Source organism: Hippocampus zosterae, chromosome 17 (assembly GCF_025434085.1).
Source record: "Hippocampus zosterae strain Florida chromosome 17, ASM2543408v3, whole genome shotgun sequence".
NCBI classification, from domain to species: Eukaryota; Metazoa; Chordata; class Actinopteri; order Syngnathiformes; family Syngnathidae; genus Hippocampus; species Hippocampus zosterae.
In genome coordinates this window covers 12,295,314-12,315,819 of record NC_067467.1, presented here as the reverse complement: position 1 = coordinate 12,315,819, position 20,506 = coordinate 12,295,314, and the positions used below count along the sequence as shown (strand labels likewise).

The 20,506-nt window shown below is 42.8% G+C and overlaps 1 protein-coding gene across 4 annotated transcripts in view; it reads left to right on the top strand.

The window, feature by feature from the left end:
* The window catches only part of LOC127590178 (mitochondrial import inner membrane translocase subunit TIM16-like), a 112,286-nt gene that overhangs the window by 29,786 nt on the left and 61,994 nt on the right, over positions 1-20,506 (top strand). The window lies entirely within an intron of this gene.

Here is a 20,506-nt window from a genome sequence, read left to right as displayed (position 1 = left end):
ATGTCTTCGCCGAACCCTGTGTGTGGGATGCGTGGAAGCTATTGTCACACTATGAGGTTTCGCTATGCTGTAAGACAGCAATGTGGACCTCCTGTAGTTGTCGCGGTGTGCCTCCACGTTCACACGACGACGCCCTCTGAATGCATCTTTCTATTCATAACCGCTCTGACGGGGTGAAGCGACCGCAGTCGGCACTTTGACACCTCAACTGCTTTTGCCGCTGCAGTCGCTGCGTTTATTTTTCCAAACGTGGCTGCCGAGGGCCGATGGAAAGCAGGAATGCAGCCGGGAATCCAGCTTGCAAGGGATTTGTGCGATGCAGTGCTGTTTAGAAAAGTATTCTGTTTCATCAAGCCATCAGAGCCAGCTTTTAAGTCTGGATTTACACAATGCCCAATTCTGATGTCGTGACTGTGTCTAATAGTTGCAGTTGGTTTTGAGTGACACGTATCCAATATGACTGCTACACACAACTGAAAAAAAGAAAAACCCCACTTGCGCAGATGCCCCGATTGCACGTAAATAGCTCCACAGGCGTGACAACATGGAAGTGAACAATTATACATACATAACACAAATATAAAACATTACATAGGCGCTTCCGTGCAATGATTGAAATGGCCTCACATTCAAAGTCAGCTGGGATCAACTTCAACTCACCTGCCTCTCTGAGGACAAGCATGAAAATGGATGGGGAATAATTGTTTCATGTTATTCCAAAAATGCGCTTTGGACAAAGAAACGCTTCCACTTTTATAGAGTCTAGCACAGTCACAATTATTCCTCTTCATGTTGAGTAAACAAATATTAATTTCTGTCTCTTTCACGTGTGTCTCGACTGGACGGTCCTTACAACAGCCTTTTTAATACACCACCTTCATTCAAGGCGTTCCCCCTGCCGCAGCCGGCTTGCCCTCGGGTTCCTTGCGGTCGGTTGGACATTTGTGCGTTATCACGGCATGGCGACTTTTCTCCTGAGTAACTTTGTTTGTGTTGAGCCTTCCCTCAGCGCATGTGTCGACAAATGCAGCCATCAAAAGGAGACTTTGTTTCCAATTGTCGCCGCGCTCCATTAAATTAAACTATGCCAGTTTGTGCGTGCGCAGCCGAGGAGGCTTGAAGTCAAGCATGCACAGCGGAGTATTTCCTCAGCGTCAATTTTAGGTCCAAAGTACACATAAAGAGAGATGTGTTCTTTGTTTTTTGTTTTTTTTGCTTGACTGTTCCTAATTAAAAGGACTGCGGTAAACATGGGCTGTAATTGGAGCAGCAGCCTGGATTCTATCACGTTAGCCTTGCCCGTCCACAGTTTTCAGTAGGACTGTTTTCATTGGGATTGCCACAAAGTTGAAGAGGCCCTGCGCTCCAGCCAGTAGATTTGGGCTGTGGGTGGAATCATTTGGAATGGAGAATAATGAAGGGGTAATGTTGTTATTTTGGAGGGGCTCAGAGTCAAAATAACAACTGCGGAAGGGATATGTTCACATTTTGGAACGCAAACTGCGCTTTTGGACCGACCAGAACACAGCAAAAGTTAGTTGCCATGACAACCGTTGCTTCTTGATCGTCGTCATCATCGTCATCTTTGTGTTTACTTCTCCCGGAAGTCCGGAAATAGTTATAGCAACTAACTTTTGCTTTGCACAACAAGTGTTTTGACTTGACTTGCCCGTAGAACGTTATTGTGTTGTGATTTGTACCAGTTTATCGGCAACAGCTGTCTTGGAACCTGAAGCTTTTCAAGGGGTACAAAAGGGCATGTCACGATGTGCGATTTACTGCTCAAAGTATCGTCAACACAAACAACAGTACAAATCTCACTCGGGTTATTGATTTGATCTTCTGCGTTGTACTGTAGTTGCAGGACTGGAAAAAGTCGAATCTAGCGATTGATTTTAAAGGGGAGAAAAATGTTGGCTCTCAAACTGGGTCAACATCCGCAGCCCCGGGTCGGGCACCACTTCTGGAAAAATTTGTCTTCTCACGATTATGCATCACATTGTTAACCAGCATACAAAGAGATCAGGTCACGCCATTTTGTTGTTGTTGTTGTTGTTGGTTTTTTTTTTTCTTGCCGCTTATCCTGCGGGTTGCTGGTGTGCGATCCAAGTGAATTTCGGGTGAAAAGCAGACTACAACCTACATGGGTCGCCAGTCATTCACCGGGCAACTTTTCACACTCACATTTACACCATCACTGAGCAGGAACTGAATCCACACTTCGAAGTTAACTGAGGCAAAGAGCGTATATAATAATTTTTTTCTTTGCTTGTTTTTTTTTTGCGTAGCACACCTGGTCCAAATGCGCACCCTCTCCATGTAGTCTATTTCTGTGTGTTTTTCTAGCGGGGTCGTGCCTGAGTAGAGGTTCCAGTCATCAGGTGGAATTTAGCCAGGCTCCCTCCCCTTTAATCAGACAGATCGAGGAGAGGCAGGGAACACTCACCCCTTTCTTCGATCAGAGCCTGAGCGCTCTGAAAAATCAGTCCCAGATGAAGGCTTTCCTGTGGGGGATTAGGTGCAGCTGCAGCGTGGCTAACCAAAGCATACAAAAGTCCAAATTCAGAACATTTGCGCCATAGTTTGACCTCACTCTTTTGTTTTCGTTCGTCGGACAGCAGGGCGTATTAAATGCTGCCTAAAGTGTCCAAATTACAAGTCTCAGGTGAATGTCCCCATCCCACTTGGCACTTCATCTGCAGAAACTTCAAAACGTCAAAGAACCTGAACGCGGTGTTCTGACAGATCAAACATGAAGCTCTGCAATCTGTTAGTCATTTAGGGTTGAAATTTGGGATTCACTGGCAACAGAGGGAGGCTTGACCATCACCCCCCCTAAAAAAAAAACAGGAGGCTGTCCTAAAAGGGCAAAACTCAGTTAGCGTACATTTTTTACCATTACTTTGAGCATAGCTTTATCAACTGCTGTTCACTTGAATGTATGAAGTATTCCCCGCCCTCTAAAATAAAGTTTAAAGCGTACGAGCTTATGGGGGCTCCATTTTAGATCCAAAACAACATCTAGACTTTCAGTCTTGAAGCAACCAAATTGCAGAATGAACACTTACGAGACATTTCAAGAGCAGAGACAGATCTGTTCTCAAACCAGATTCGGTGCTTTAAATTGGCTAATAATGTGTAATTTTTTAAAAAAAAACGAACTGTGGAAAGACCAACCCAATTCATTGGAGCCCTCTGGTGGTGGATAAATTTACATTCGTGCCTTGACGTCATTTCCAGTTTGCAGTTGGTAAAGATTTTGCCAAACACGGCACCACGCTTACGTGGATTATTTAGGTTTGGTTTCTATTACGCAAATGCAAAATTAATCATAGGACGCTGTTTTGACTAGCGTTAGCACATGTGTTGTATTTTTTGCTTTATTATATAATTTTGAGTTTAGCAGGGGAGCCTTGAAGGGCGCTTTGCAGAAGCTAATGTGAGCTCCATTGATGTTTTAGATCAGGACTGTCAAACTCATTTTTGTCGCAGGCCACATCGTAGTGACCGTTTCCCTTGGAGGGCCGGTCTAACTAACTTCAATACATATAATGAAGTCAAGAGTAATGGATCACTCAACAATTGTTTCAATTATTGAAATGAGGGATTTGGTAACAAGAAGATGCTGACCATATCTCACTTATTTAATATATACGAGAAGTAGAAATTTTGGTATAGATTTTAGCAATCATTGTAGAAGTTGACATGATTGATTTGCTTTCGCGGGACACATAAAATGTCATGGCCCCGGGCCTTGAGTTTGACACCTGTGTTTTAGAAGATCAAAAGTCACACAGTGACCCCTATCATAGCACAAATACAGACGCCCACAGTCCTTTTTCCTTACCGCTCATTTTGTTCCACCAATATGTTGACTTTCTGCACTACTTGAGTTCAAGTTTTGCTAAATTCCCAGTATGTGGAATTCTATTTGAAATTTTATTTGAGTACAAAACTGAATGGAGTCACAAAAAAAAGAGAAGAAAAATAAACCATGCACACACACATGGAAGTATGCAGCCTTTAGCACAGGATATTTAAAATAATTCACAGAGGATTTTGGTTTCATCCCACAGGCTCCTTTTTGTGTGAAGTTGCCACAGAAAGAAAAATGGGGTGGAAAGAAAAATTCCCTCTCTTCGTCCGTCCTTCCTTCCTACCTCCTCCATCTTTTCTTCCATTCACCTTCGCTTGAATGCCTTTTGTGGTTTGCGTTTTTAAGCTAAAGCAGACGCAAGTGGCGGATGATGACACATCAAAGGACATGGCAGTTGAGGACGTGGTTACGGTAGTCGCACAAAGCGTTTGGGGAGTTTTGGAGACCGTCCGGCCCAGGTTTTTTCCATCCTGTACCAAAATAAATAAAACAACAGCAGCTGCAGATAATGCTTTGGTCAACATGGGGAAAAAAATATTTAGTTTTGCCATTTATCAAATCCAATGCCCGAGCTAGCTCAAGTGTCTGGGATGTGTTCCATGCACAGAAGCCTTTGCTGTATTTTGGGCCATCCCAATTCCATTTTGGCACATTTCACCTTTCCCTTGAGGGCAAAAAAGCTCCAGTAGCCGATCTTTCTGATGAAGACGTGAGGAAGGCTGGCAGCAGATGCGGGCCTTAAGTGGAAACAGCGCAAGGGCATTCATCGCAAAACATATGGATGCAATGCGAGGGATTGAGTGTCAGTGCAAGGACTGCGTTGGAGCCACGTTGACAGGTCTAGAGAGAGTTGCCAGACAACAGGCACTTGGAGGGATTCTAAATATTCCAGGTCCCATTTGCGCCAATTTGTCTTGTCACTCCAGTTTCTCCGATCTTATCTGTGCTACTTAATTCTAATATATCCTCAGGTTTTACACCTGGACGTGTTTTTATAAATTACACCGTTGCCCCCTTTCACAAAATGGAGCAGCTCTAGGGCTCCTTAAATCATACCTTCCAACAAATCCTGATGACACTCTTTGCTGTGGAAGGGGGAGGGGGAGAAAAAAATGACTTCAGCGGTGGAGAGAAGTGTGTTTCCCATTAGTTAGATGGTTTCCGCCCACCGCACAGCCCCTGCGGCCTCCGTCGCTGCCTCTGACCAGATTGTCACTGCACACCTCCGCGCTCGATAAAGGAGAGGAACGGCCCAAAGTGAACAATCAAGTGCGATTCTGGTGAACTCTCAAAAACCGTTGCAGGGACTTTAGTGAGAGGGAGTACCGTACTGGCCCGAATATAAGACGGCCCTGATTATAAGACTACCCCTCTTTTTCAAGACTCAAGTTTGAAAAAAGACTTTTTGAACAACAAATTAATTTTTATACAGAAAATAATTACAGTACATCTGAAACAAATGATTATAACAATATATTTGAGAGAAAAAGTATGTTATTTTGCCTCATTCAAATCTAAAGTGCAATCACATTCGTAAATGAATGGCTCCTGGTTTTTAAAATGTAAATTACATCATAACTTCTCCTCAGCTGCCGATTAACCTGGCTGATTTTTGACCCACTTTTCTCCAGATTGTCACTACATTTCTCCATTTTCTGTGATCTCTTCTATTATGTTCTTCTGTTTTCCTTCTTACCGCTATTTTTTATTTTTCTTCTTCGTGCTACCACTATTTTTATTTTTATTCTTCGTGGCAGGGGTTCACTTTGGCCTGGGGAGTCAGGTTCAGCATTTGCTTCAATGATATCTGGCACCATCAAGCCTCGTGAATAGGTATAATGTCTTTTTCAATGCAAAAAACACCGTCTTATATTCGTCCAATACGGTATTCATCTCGATCATTCTTAGCCATCTTGATTTTCTCACGTGAAAATCTCTTTTTGACTATTTTCCCTTTTTTATTTAGTTTTTTTTTTTTTAATCCGATTCTTCTAACTAATGACGCCTATTCCATTGGCTAAAGTAGGTTTCTAGTAGCTGGTCAGCCGACGTCCAAGACGACGCAGCCAATACCATCTGGATGACGTAAACCAGCTGTCCCCAACCTTTTTCACCCCACGGAGCGGTTTAATGTCAGATTATTTTCAGGGACCGTCCTTACAACAAACTAACATGATCTAACCTGCATGAAAACTGTGGTATGTTCTAAACATAATAATAAAACTAGAATCATGATACGAGGAACGTCCTATCTGGCTGAAACACTCTCTATGATCATGTTTAAATGTGCCTTCAAAAATAAAATACACTGCAAATACAAAGTGCATGAAAAATACGACTCAACATCGCTGCATCTTATGCAGAGTGGGTTTGGTGCATGGGAATCTCCCGTTGAGATAAATCCGTATTTTAAGTAAGAGTCCTGATACTGTCTATTAAATGTAGCCTTCGTTTTCTTGAAAGTCGTAGGCTCCTCTTCTGTCTCCTGGCTGGGCCTTGTCCCCTTCCAAAAGACGTTTGTTTTTTTAACCCATTTTGCTAGCTCCAGGATTTCTTTGCAGCGATAACCTATCACGTGGGCGAGAAGCGCGCCTTGACCTGTGTCAAGAGACATACTGTAGACGAATGTAACAGAGAATCCGGTAAATTTTCCAAATAAAACATCTTTCAGGTTCCGAAATTAATAAAACGGAAGTAATGTAAATTATTAATTAATTCTGTGCTACCCGGTACCAAATGACCCCCGGACCGATGCCGGTCCACGCCCTTGGGGTTGGGGACCCCTGATGTCAACTACTGTTTGACGTTCATTGGATGACTTAATTAAATAGTGTTCTACGGTCTTTCTTTCTTTAGGTAACATGATGCACAAGTGGTTAGTACTTCTGCCTCATAGTTCTGAGTTTGGAGTTTGAATCTGGGCTCTAGTCTTCCTGCCTGCACTTTGCCCTGCGTCCCTCTTGGCTAAAATGTGACCAGCGAACGTCAACGTCTTGATTGTTGTCCATTTTTAACATGCCTTGTCCCGACTGAGGCCTTCAATGCAATGTGGCTTTAATACTTACCCAGTGCAACTTTGAAATTGAAACTGAGGCAACCTGTATTGAGTGGTGGTTTGAGGCAAAGCCAATATTTTGGTCCATAAGTACCGTAATATGCCATTTTCCGGATCTGCTGAACCGAGTCTTAAAATATTTCACACAAATTTCATGATTTAATGTCTTTAATCTGTACGACACAAATATGATGCCATCTCAATGGCCACTTTTTTGATTGAGTTTGCAACACTCCTCTTGTAGAAAAAAAAGTCATCTGAATCCTTCCACCATGCTCATTGAAAAGGATTCACCGGGAGAGGATTGGTCTGAGTAGTTGGTAGCATTTGCTCCTGGCCAGTTGATGTCACTTCCCATGTGGCTGCCATTTTTCCTCCCACGTTATGGAAACAAGTCAATGGCAGCCAAGCAGGATGGAAATATGCCACTCTTAATTTAGTGGCAATGTGGCCAGTCAATTTTATTTGTGTGTCATTTTGCTAGTACGTTTTCTCATTGGACGGAGTTCTCTGGCCGCTTACACACTAGTCATTGCAGATGACTTTCCTGCTATTGTCCATGTTCACTCCCCACGGCCCCTTTGTCTTCACACCAAATGTCACACCTGGAATGTGTGACTCCGCGGCGTCTGTAGAAGTTGGCATTTTGGACATGGCAATGTCCCGCTTCGGCGAGTTCTGTCTGTCAGGCAAATGAATGGCGCCTCTACTGTTCAGCCTCCAATGCCAATTTGCTGTGAAGTTGCAATGAGCCTACCATCTTTCTTCAAATAGTGGTTCCTACTTGAAGACATTACCACAGATCAACAACTCCACCCAAGTAGATGCTCACTTTATCGGCTACAGTGGTACCTCTACTTTCGAAATTAATTGGTTCTGGAAGAAATTTCTTAATGAGAAAATAAGTAGAGACACATTTTCCATGTAAATGCCCTAATTCGTTCCAATCCCCCCACCCCACCTAAATTCAGAAATAATTGTTTCCTAAAGCATAAAAATGCATCCAAATTTGTAACAAATACATGTTACAATTAGATTATTATAGTGAGCGATCGGCCGATTAGGGAACACTTTTTCTGGGTGATTCACATTTACATAAAATTGTTGGAACACCTCATGGCCTTAGGGAGAAATGACGAGCATTCTGCATAGACACATATCTATGTATCTACACACACAGAAATATACGGCAGAGGTCCCTCTCAGCCAATGGGATGCCAGGAAGATGCTCGATAATAGCAGCTATAAGTATGTTGCGTTCAGGAAACTCAGAGCTGCGAGCGAGCAGGCCATACAGTATTTTTACCTTTCGTATCTTGAAATTTCTTTCTTAACAAGAGGCAATATTTTCCTGTTGAAACGTTTCGTCAATTGAAAAATTCGTATGAAGAGACGTCCATAAGTAGAGGCACCACTGTATAAACTTTTGTTGTTGACATGGAGACATTTAGGCCATTTGAACTGTTGCTGAACAAAACCTTAAGCCCAAATTGAAATGGTGAAAAACAGTTTCACGTTATATTCCTACAAGTGACCAGAACATGGGTCTCAGGCTTCGCATGTCTATAATGTATTTGGGAACAAATTGGCATCTGTAAAGACCCTTTAAAGTGAAATTAGACAGGCAAATCGTTTCACGGTAAATGGTAAGTACCGTGTGTTTGTAGTTGAGACAAATTGCTGCCTGTCAGATTTCTCTCACCTGTCAGGAAATGTTATGGCAACAAAAGCGGCCCTGCTGCACCTGCACGGGCCTCCTTGCACTCCTTTTTGGGGCTCTGTGTCCATGGATGTCTCCAAAGCAAGTGCACTTGGTCCTACCCTCAGCAGATTTTAAAAATGGACATGGAAATGCAGACAGAGGGGAGAATTGGGCATGTCGTGTTGGCCAGGAAATAACTTGACCATTGTGCAAAAGCAGGTTGGGATTGGACTCAGAGAAGAAAAGGTTGAGGACCCTTGGGGTTAGGAGTCCAACTGAGAGGGCTCTGTAAATTTTTCTGCTCAAGCATCAACTCAGTATGAAGCCTCCTTATGTTATTTCAGTGAGGTCAATTAGTTAGACGGCAATTGTGTGGCCGTTTTGTGCAAGGTTGGGGGGGGGCAGTGACCAATTCGCTCTAGAAAAGGACTCGGATTTGTGGACTTGTAAAACCTCTGTTGTTTGGGTTGTCCTTAATTTCTTTAGCTTGGTTATGAGTAAAGCCACGTCCATCAGATACGGACTACTTGCGCCAAGTCCGTGATGTAGCCAGCTTACGATTTGATTTTGCTTGCGATTGTCAAATTACCGTCCGGTTCCGGTTACCGGTAACTTCCTGCTCCATTCACAACATTGTCAGACTGAAAAACCTGAAAGCTTGAACTGACATTAAGGTCTCAGTGGCAAGATCGGAAGTACGTCACAGCACTGGTGCAGTCATCAATAGGGAAAACTTCCTTCCGTAAGATTTGTACTTTCTTGACCTGTTCATCCATTAAGCTTTTTGCACTTGCCTCCCGCTGCCTTGAGACATGTAGAGACAACGAGCTTTGCAATGCCCTTAACGTCATTATATAGGGGCTTTGTTCCTTCATCTGGTGCGTAACGAGTGCATTGGAGGCATTCAAGGTGCAGGTGTGTATTAGATTGCAGCCCAAGCATGAGGTGGAGGGCCTCCATTGCTACAGGCAATTGAGAATGGTCAGTACCATGCATTTAATGTCTTTTAGACTTGCACGTCAAGTCAAACTTGAGTTATGGACCATTATCCAAACAATATTTATCGTTTGACAGTTGTGGTGACAAAGGGAATCGGGCAAGTGTGTCTTTTGAGATGCATTCAGGCGTGACGTAGGCGATGCTTATCTGGATCGAGTAGGAGTTTTGTGTTTTTGTTGTTTTTTTGTTATTTGCTTTTTTGTGGAAACCCATGAAAATGAGCATTGGTCTTCTTTTGTACCTTGATGTCCTGCTGTTCTTGCTTTGCTGCCGGATTCTACTGAATGCTGTTTGTTAAGGTCAGCTCTCAAAGAGAGGGTGAAAAGATCACATTTTGCACAAAGATCCTTCGATAAACGTTTGAACGCAAGACCAGCATGGACAAGGCAGGAGGTCCCCCACGGCAGGAAAATATTGAAACGTCCACTTGTCCCTTCAGAGACAAAAGAGGACAAAGCTGGAGAACTGCTGGGCCTTTCACCCATACGTTCCCAGCTTGTGTCTGGCTTTTCAGTAGCACTGGACTGAAACAAAAACGAGCTTGCTGGAAAAGTGGCACTTTGGGAGATGGTTCTGAACACCTCCTGACCATCGTTGCTTTCTGTCTATGGTAGCTAACGGGCAGATTCCACAACCTGAACTGTGAGCGCTTCAACAATGGACAACATCTGACCTCACCCACATTACGAAGAAATGACATAGCGACTCTACTTCCTGAGAGACCAATAGATTATCAGCCCTTTACAAGAAATGTCATCCAGCCAAAACTACTTCATCACAGTTATCACCGATGAAAAAGAAGAATTTGCAAACATAAACACTATATACTTTGTGTGTTATTCATAAATATATATAAAAAATACATAGCCTAGGCCCAGAAGTCTCAGGTTCAGCTCAGGGAGGAAATAGGAAAATGTTTAAAGCAGAGACACAGATTTGTGATGCAAAATGCAAGTGTGTTAACTCCCCTAAAAAATTCTAAATATTTTATACATTGTTTATATCAACAAATTCCTAAATCCAAGAACGCCCTGCGGATTGAGAGTCCAGCATTTCTGCAAAGTCGATGCAAATGCCAATCGGATGTTCAGTGTAAGTGTTTGTAGGATGTTCCAACGGAGAGAAAGTTCATTCAAAGTTCATGTAATCTTGAATATTAATGAATTACTTTATGTTGTCATTTCATTTCAAATACTACACCATGAAACGATGCGAATTGCTTTCTGTACAATGTGTGCAGCGGTCAAGTGTTAATTGGCAAACAAATGTCAACTAATTCAAATGACTAAATAAGAAACAGCCGACGTAGGAAATAACAAAAACTCAAAACCATTTTAAGAAAAATACCAGAAGAACATTATGTTTATTTTAACAGGAATAGAATCACCTCAGGACAAATATTGTTCGTGTTAGCTCCCAAAAATTTGTGTCTGGGTCCCATTTTATCTGTCATCTTATTGGTTTTTTTTTTGTTTTATCCTTTATTGTAAAGTGTCCTTGAGTGTTGTGAACGGCGCTTATACATAAAATGCATTTTTATTCCACCAAATAGAAAATGAGCGGCTAACATTTAGCATGCTGAAACAAACAATTGAATCAGCTCATCAGTTCCCTTTTTGTTTTGCTTTTCCCAGTAGTAGGGTAACACAAATGACATGCGTTTGCGTCAGAGGCACCTATCGATTGATTAGTTACCGGCAACATATTCGACCAGGACATTGATCACCCTAACATTCCCCGGCACATGGCTTGCACCGCCATTTAAAAGAAGTGACATCTAACGCCATACAAAATAACGTCAGACGTCAGAGGTGACACACAGCCGAAATCACGTGATTATCATCTCACTATAAAAACACAGAAAGAGGAAAATGGAGGTAACAACATATTGTTCAAATAATATAAACTGTCAAGGCCACTTAATCACATACTACAATAATGTATTATTATTATTATTATATTAGATTATTGTTTTAAGTATTCAATTCAATTCAATGTATTATGAATATACAAAAATCATCCAGGTTACACAAGACTTTCTGTGACATTCAGTTGTTCTTCTTTAGCGCGACTGACTTAATAACCAGAGATGATTTAGAGAAAGACAGACTTCTACCAATTCCTTCACCATTCCAGCTTTCAAAACGTGACGCGTTTATGATTCGATTTCCGCCATTGGTTGAAGACACCCGTTGTCGATCAGCTGTAGTGGGCGACTCGCTAGATACAGTCAAACCTCGGTTTTCGTCCGTAATCCGAAACCACGTTCTTTTTAAAATAAAAATGTTTACTGAACACGTCTGCTCACAATGCAAAGCAACACGAGGAAGCGTCACTTCCTCGTCTACCCGAGGAAGCGTCACTTCCTCGTGTAAGGAAGGCGAGAGGAGTCAAATGGTGCATTCAAGTGCGCTCAGTTCGTTCGAGAACCGAAATTTGTTTGTTATCCTAGGCATTAAAAACTCAATCTTTGGTCGAAAACCGAATTGGTTGAGAACCGAGACATTCGAAAACCGAGGTTTGACTGTACTTGGTTTTGAAACGAACTGCATCTTTTTTAGGGACACAATGGCTTGTCCAAGGTACTGCTTTTGTAGCCTTCTTGGGAGTCCTTAACTCTGCAAAAGGTTCAAACTTGGGAGTCTGATAATCAGTCCTTTGGGGAACTTAAGTGTAGATCTTAGCTCAGGAGATGGAAAGCGACTCCTACTGTACCCCTACTTCTTGTGTCTTCGAAATGCTATATTGCTCTGACCTGATACCCCTTTGCTGCAATACTCATTTTCTCTTGTCCTCTTGTCTTTTTTTTTCTTGAATTTTCACCCATAAATATAAAGTGTTGAGTCTGCAGCCGCCTTCCCAACCCACGCTGCAAAAAAAACACGGCTGTTAAAAGACACGTGGCCCCGGTCGTACAGACACAAGTGCCTCCTGATGTGAAAACCGGCAAAGTCCCTTTTCGATTGACTGATGAGATAGCGAGACGAAAGGTTACAGGCTGTTGACGGCCAGAAAGAAAGAGAGACCGAGCGACAGGAAATCAGTAAAGAGAGAATGCGTCTTGGCTGCTGAGATGGAGTTGGCAGCATGTTCCCCGCTTCTGACCTTCACGTGGTTTCTGTAAATTATATCTCTTAAGATGGAAAATATGCAGCGGTAGAGCTCGAGAGACCCTCACTCCACCCCCGTCAACTCTTGCGTCTGCTTTACCCCTTTTCCGAAATACTTCATCCATCAATAGCGCGTCCTTCTTTTTTGTCTGATTTATTCTCTGGTCTCTATTAAGTCGTTTCCTTCTTTGGTGACTAAAATTTTATGTCATCCATCCATCATTCTGTTCCATCTTGGGCATCCGCATATAGCGTGTGTTTTTCTGTCATTTTCTCTCCCCCCATCTCGCTCCCCACAGTTATGCTATTTTCTGCTACGCACGGAGGATACATTTAGCTTGCGGTCGCTTGGGAAGTAATGGCTACATTAGTACGGGGGTCTGCTGAATTACTACGTTCTCCGAGCAGACACTCGCGCAGGCACGCGGCATCGGCCTGCCTCTGTTTATGTTTGTTCAACGTGGTGGCGGTCTTCACACTGTGCCTATGCGAAGGGAAAGCATCAGACGGTCTCGCACACAAATAGGCTCCAACAAAGCACTCGGACGCCGGTCAAGTTGCGACTGCTGTGGCGCTGCGGGTGACTTTTGGCACTCATCGCTGCGCGCCAGACAGAAGTCATTTTGGCTTGCTTGCGCGTGTGCATGAGGCGGAAAGGCGCTCGAGCTGGGCAAAGGATTCGATTATGTTGCCGTTTCTGGCCTTTGAATTATGGTTGTGCGTGACACTATATCAAAAAGTCGTCAAACTGAATTCAGAGGGTTCTGGGTTTATAAATTGGTTCCATTCCTTCGGCAGTGGAACCAGAAATGGTTCTTTTGTCGCAACCCCATACGCGGTTCACGAATCTAAACTAACGCAGGAGTGAAGTTTCAGTAAGTATTTGTATGAAAACAAATCAACAAAGAAAATACAAAACAAAACAAATAAAAACGAGTTAATATGGCCAAAACTCGGCATACCTTCTCATACCGCCTGACCACATGTTGTAATGCTGCTGCGCGCAAATTAGTTTATTGTGCGCCATTCGTAACTGGGTTTTTTTTCTTTAAATAATTTTGCGATGACGTGTGCAAGGTAAAATGGAGTGTTCCTACAAAGCTCTACAAAATCATCAGATTGGCATCAGCATCTTATGTTGAAATCAGCATTCGTTTCATAGTTGGGCTTCTTTTATTGACTGATTCTGACATGCGGGCGTCAACGTTCTTCATCCAACGTTACTTGACACTTGGTTTTGTAAAATCAAAGTCACCACAATCATCTTAAAGGACCTCTTTGCGCCTGCATCGCTACTTTGCCTTCACTAATCAGGATGCATAAACAAAGCGGTCTAATGACCGCAGATCAGTCTGTTTAAAAAAAATAAACAAAAAAAAGGCCCTTTTGCTACGCGTTCACTCACTCACGACTAATCAGCTACCAGACACTTACTGTATGACTCTCCACACCCTTCCTACGACAGGATTAGCAGTGCGTGTGTGTCTGTGTGTTTCTATTCTAATCATCGCATGTGGAACCTGCACCCCCGCCTCCCCTTTACCCTCTGACCTTGTGTTTTCTGCAGTCGGCCCAAACAGGTGTTTGTTGGCCGGAAGTCGACGGACCCATTCCTGCAGGCTTAGGGTTCAAAGGCCAGGGTTCAAGGGTCACTTTCTAGCAGGGGGTTGTTTAAGCCTGCCATTCGGTTCTGCCAGTGATCATTTGCGTTAAAGCTGGATGGACATGTTGAGAAAACGGTAATTAGTCGCAGTGATGTGGATGACAACGGTCTTGCACATGGTTTGTTTCTAATCCATGGAGCCTCATGTTTTTTTTTAATTAATACATTTATTTATTGGTGTATTTTAAATAAACATGTAGAATGGCAAGTGGCGATGAAATGTCATGCTTCCGGTCCATATGAGTCGACATACACATCATTGAATAACATTCCACACACGTGCATTTCTTCGTTTAGCGCAAGTGGTGTCCTCTCTTTATGTCTAGCTGAATTCCAGGTGTCGAATGTATTTGCACTGGTTTTGCTGCATCACCTCAGCTTGTTTGTTTGTGGCTTGGTTGTGTGCCCGTTCCTCTCACGGGCGCACCGGTTGTGTCATCCATGTAGGAGGAATAAATGCCTCCCAATCAAAACTGGGTAGTCAATAAATAAATGAATAAATCTGGTTCCCTGTGAGAGCCAAACTGCAATGTTGTAAATTCCTGCTTTGTCCCCTATAAATTCACGTTCATCCCAATGGAAAGTTTCCAACTTTGAAATTTCACGGGATTTTGCAACACACAGACATGAACGGTTTTGATAGCTGAAAACTCCGCTGCTAACCAAAACAGCAGAACCACGACTCAATTATAATGTGGAGACACTTTTGTAAATGTTGCCTTTACCAGCGAATGGAGCCCCGGTCGATTCTGAGATGTGGTGGCCATGCTTTTTTGGGGGGGTAGGGGGGGGGCTTCCATGTTTATTTATTGCAGATCCACGAGACTGACTGGCTTGCTCCCCCTTGTTAGCCTCTGCGCTTGCAACTTCCACATATTCTTCTGATTCATTTTGTTTTATTTGGCATATGATAACACAGTTGAATGTTTTTTTTTATTTTCGGGGGTTGACAAAATCTATGACATTCCAAAAATGTCAAAGCATATGTAAAGGCCTCCACTCATCTGCAGTTGATTCATCCAAGCTCATTTTCATGAGTATGATACCTGAGTTGACATCTGAAATTGTTTGGCCACCATCACTGAAGGTTTCAAATTTTGCCTCTGGCATTTCTTCTCACTTCTGGCACTTAAACACTTGTTCAGTCTGTTTCTCTTCATCACAGCTGTTTTCCTTTTTTTTTCTATGAAGGCCACATGAGGTTAGAAAGCTTGCTTTAAGCCGACCAACCCACAACTCAGCCCAAGTGAACCGTCTGTAAGGCTAATGAGGGATTATTTTTATCTGACTTATCTTCCGGAAGACTGCTCTGGATTTGACACATTGCGGAAGGATGGCTTTTCCAAGCATGCGCTCCTGTTCTGTCCTCTTCAAAAACCTTTTACCTACATCGGGTGTATTCCCAATGTGGTGACCCAGGCGCCCTTTTTGGCCCTGAAGCTTTGTTTATTTTCTTGTCCCGCAGTATATACAAATTATTTGCATGGTCATATATAAGAAAATGTCAAGATGTAACCTGCTTAGCATTAATTTACAGCTCAATAAACCTTAGACACCTCTTATTATGGATCCTTGTTTTCATCACCTCCCCTCTTTATTCCACTTCAGGAAATAACCTTGCCCCATTCCCTCATAAATGGGGCAACTTACTGGTTGATCGTCATTCTTCATCTTCATCACTGTGCTTGTGAAGAATGTCACAACCTTCAATCATCCTGCCATCAAGTTTGATTGCATTCCACTGAATAGCCGGTTTTTGTTTGGTCCGTCTTTCCACCAGGTTGGTGGAAGAAATCAAAACAGAGGGGATAGTCTCCGGAATCATAAATCCTGATTCTACAACCAAGTTTCTCCTGAGAAGACAAGTAATGTTTCTCAGGTTCAATTTAGTCATGAGCCAAAGGCTTCCATTTTCTCTGCGCCATGTCAAAGGTTTAATGTCCACGGCTTTTGGAGCACGGACAGGAGGGCTCGATAATATGCAGCTTTCGAGGAAAATCGGCAAATCGGAGCATCCAGGGTCAGGTTTGGGCTGTGACTACTTGAGAGGAGTGATATACGGATCTCTTCAGGCTACAAACTTTATCAACAAGGCAGTTGGTAGAGCTCCCACTTTGTGGAGCTGAGTTCTTGGAGTTTACTCTTTTATGCCGAGTCATCAAAGGTCTACATGCAATGACGAAGACCGACTCAACGTTCAAATTTGGGAACGACTGGACCCACATGGCAAACTGTACTATCACGCGGTGAAAGTGGCTGTAGAATTTGTTGTCTTTTAAATTCAATAAATCCTTCATATCCTACCTTAATCCCAACTATTATCTTGTTTTACCTCCAACTAATTATAACAATGACGAAACCTTAGCCCCGAGCACCGGAGCATGATCGGGCGCAAACAAGTGTATACGAGAGCATTCTAACCTGAATGCAAGCAAAGTCTTGTCGTAATGACTGGGATTCTCCCACGTGGCATGTTGCAGTTTGCAGGCTGCAGCCTCCTGTTTATGTTGGTTTTGATCACACAATGTCTTCTCTGTCTGCCACGGGGCCCCAGTTGCTCTTTTTCACACTGCATGGCGAATTCTGTCCTGACAGTTTGAGCTGAGAATACAACTTTCAACAGCTTGTGCCACATGATTGGCAGCTGACATATCCAGCCCAAGTCGTTTTGCTTTAGCAAAGGAAATTAGGTTGCACTGTGTGCCAGGAACCCATCGCATTCAACTCAAACAAATACATTCATGAAATCCTGTTGGAGGTTTCACATGATAAAGGTTATAAGTTGCATCTCTTTCAAGGGATATATGCTGGTAGTAATGCTTGGCGCATTGATGACAAGGAAAAACTGGCTTTGAAATACCCAAGTGCAGCAGATCAGTCTTGGCAATTGAGTCCGAAACGGGTCTGGGCCGACGGTCTTGATAAACCAAAAATGTGCAAAGCCGACGAGTCCCGGGTCATGACTGCATGAATTATAACGAGAAACCGAATGTCGTCAATCAGTAGTGCCACGGCATGAAATTACGACCCAAGCAGCATATGAAATGTGTCGCATGTGACGGCGCGCGTATATGCTGGAGTAAAGTCCTCTCCGACTTCTCCGTCTGCTGCCGCACGCTGGCGAGCGGGCCATGTTTATAGGCACATGAGAGCAACTGCATTTCGTGTGTTATTAGACCTTGGGAAAGATTAATGGCAAGCAAAGGTGGAATGTGTGGCAGGCGAGCGAGCGAGCGTGGAAACTAGGCAAGAGCCAACAAACAGAGCCAGAGAAGCAGCTTCTACAAACAAAGCAGTGCTGTGTTTTTTTTTAAATCCTCCCGACTCAGCGCTTCTTCTCTTACACTTTGCAGAGTTCTTTTTGCGTTTATTAGCATGCGGCCACATAGTATGACGAATGTTCCGTTCTCCTCAGGCACTTCCTGGTTTGCCATGTGTGCAAATTGATTGAGTTCTTTTGCCCTCTGCACTTGATTCCGTTCTGCAATCTGCGGACCCTGATGGCACCAGGTGGAGGTTGGTCTTGAGGTGACTGTCAGGTCAGCAGTAGAATGCACGGTTAGGACTCCCTTGCAGGGAAAAATACAAATAACTCAAAAAAATATACCTCGGAGATATAAAAATGCCATATTTTTGTGATGTGAAAATTGATATGAAAGTAACTCCAAATGAAGCTCAGTTGTTCTAATTGGCTTTTCCTGACTTTTTTTTTTTTTGGAGCAGAAGACTGAAGATTTTGTGCTAATACAGCATTCCATTTGGAACTCTACAACCCCCAGTTGCAAGGCAAGGTGTTCTTGAGGTGTTGAGTAGTCTTGTGTTTGCACCAAACATACCTTTTGGAATTACAACCCAAAAGTTCAAAGATGGTTTTAAAGGCCAGTAACAAAATCTTGTCACTCAAGACACTCAAGTCATTTGTCACTGTGTTAAACTGTGTTTTCTTTGCCCATTTTATCCCAGAATGCACATTACTGTGCATCTTACATCATTTTCCGCGAACCAGGAAGTAGCCTGTCCCTCAAACAAAACATTTTTTTTCCACTTTCTTTCGCTTATAAGAAAATGAAACCAAATCTAACAGTTCACCAACTGCAGGTCCAAACCTTTTGCACACGTTTAAAGGTCTAGTGTGAATTAAACTTGCCCAACCATCTTTTGAGTCATCGTTAAGACTAAAACTACTAAGACTAAAACCACAACAATGCAGTTGTTTTTGTTTGTGAATCTCCAGTGAGTGATGTCATTTACAATATACAATGTCCAGTCAGCCATTGTCCTGCATTGTTGACTGTCCCGGTAACTACTCTTTGCAATTGTTACACAGTTATTAGGAGAAATGCTTTGGCACTGTGTGGTGATGCACTGTTCACATTCAGCTAGTTGTTTGAGTTGTCAAAAGAAATGAAAAGTAAATGGACCAGAAAATTGGAACAATGTTGTTTTTTTCACGCCTGTATCGACGAGCATTCTCTGTTACAAGCGCTCAGAAGAGCTCTGTTTTCTCAACCTGATTTGGCTGTTGTTTATGAAAACATTTTATTCAAAGTATCTTACATGTACGTGGATGTTGTCTGCTACGAAAACATTCAAATTATATGAGTGCAGGGATGGTTTGCAACTAGCAATGCAACGCAACAGAACTACCTTAGCAATGACAATGTAGGACGCCAACCCACTAAAGCATGTGCGCTCAATGCTAGCAGGAATACATGGACCAAGTAGGTAATCCCATTGTGTGCAATTTACAGCAAGGCACAGCATCGAATTACAAACAATAACCCTCGGCTAATAACTGCAGCCTATATAGTTTACCATTTTTCCAATCTCGATGGGTCTCGTCTCCACTCCTTGTCCGGCCGTTCGGGCACAACATTTTCTGCTTCCTGAGCATCTGGGTCGTACATGTTTGGTCCAACCTAATTTTGGCAACAACCTCCTCTTCCTCGTACTCTTCAAACACGAATTGATTTCTGACTTGTTTTGTTTCCAAAGTGAGTCCCGCTCTTGTTGTCTTGAAGTGACGTCGCACTCCCAGGTTTGTCGCCCGTCATGATGTCACTTTGAGAACACAAATACAGTAATCCCTCGTTTATCGCGGTTAATGGGGACCCAAAACCACCCGCGATAAACGAAAACCCGCGAAGTAGTGACCAGTAAACATATATTTTTGAAAAATCAAGAAAGTACGGTGATCCCTCGCTATTTCACGATTCGTTTATCGCTGCTTCAGTGCATCAAGGATTTTTTTCAAACATATTCATTTAAAAAAAACGTTAGAAGCTGCGAAAATCAACAAAACAACAGCAAGTCACATAGAGCAACATAACAGGGTTGTACTCCATGTATATGGAAAACATTTTATTTTTTTATTTTTTATTTATTTATTTATTTATTTATTTAAATGAATACCTTTGAAAAAATCTGCGATGCACTGAAGCCGCGATAAACGAACCGCGAAATAGCGTGGGATCACTGTACTTCGTTGAATTTCCAAAATATAAATGATTTTTTTCCCCGTGCTGTATTTAATGTATTTTGTTTAATTACTAAAAATATTTTGTTTGGAATTTTCGAAAGTGACTTCACACTTCAAGAAAATATGGCAACCAGAGGTGAGCGTGCCCCAGCGTGGGACTTTCTCCTTGTCCTCGGCTGCTGCTTGAATATTGATTTCAGTCCAGGACGAGTGAAAAAGAGAGTGGCGATCGATTTTCTTCCCAAATCTTTTGTATGTGTTTCTTAAATTGATAATTGAGCACAGTGTCCCCCCGGCACAACAATAAGGAAACACCTAGTGGTCTATTTGAGCATCAATGTTGGCTGACATCCAAGGGACCAAGTTCCCCTGCGCTCCAGGGGAACAAAAAGCGAGTCTGCTTTTAAGGAAAGAATCACATCAAGGAGCATATGCGTGCGCACACACCTCTTTCCTTTTCACACATGAACATTAGCAGATGCCTGCACAGTGCAATGCATGCATTGTTTCAGCTGCAGGCATTGCCGTTGCATGACATCATCACCTGCGTTTTCTTTACCTGTAACCGCTGCACCCTATTCGCATGTGCTCACGATTAGGACCCATCTGTGGCCGTCTCCT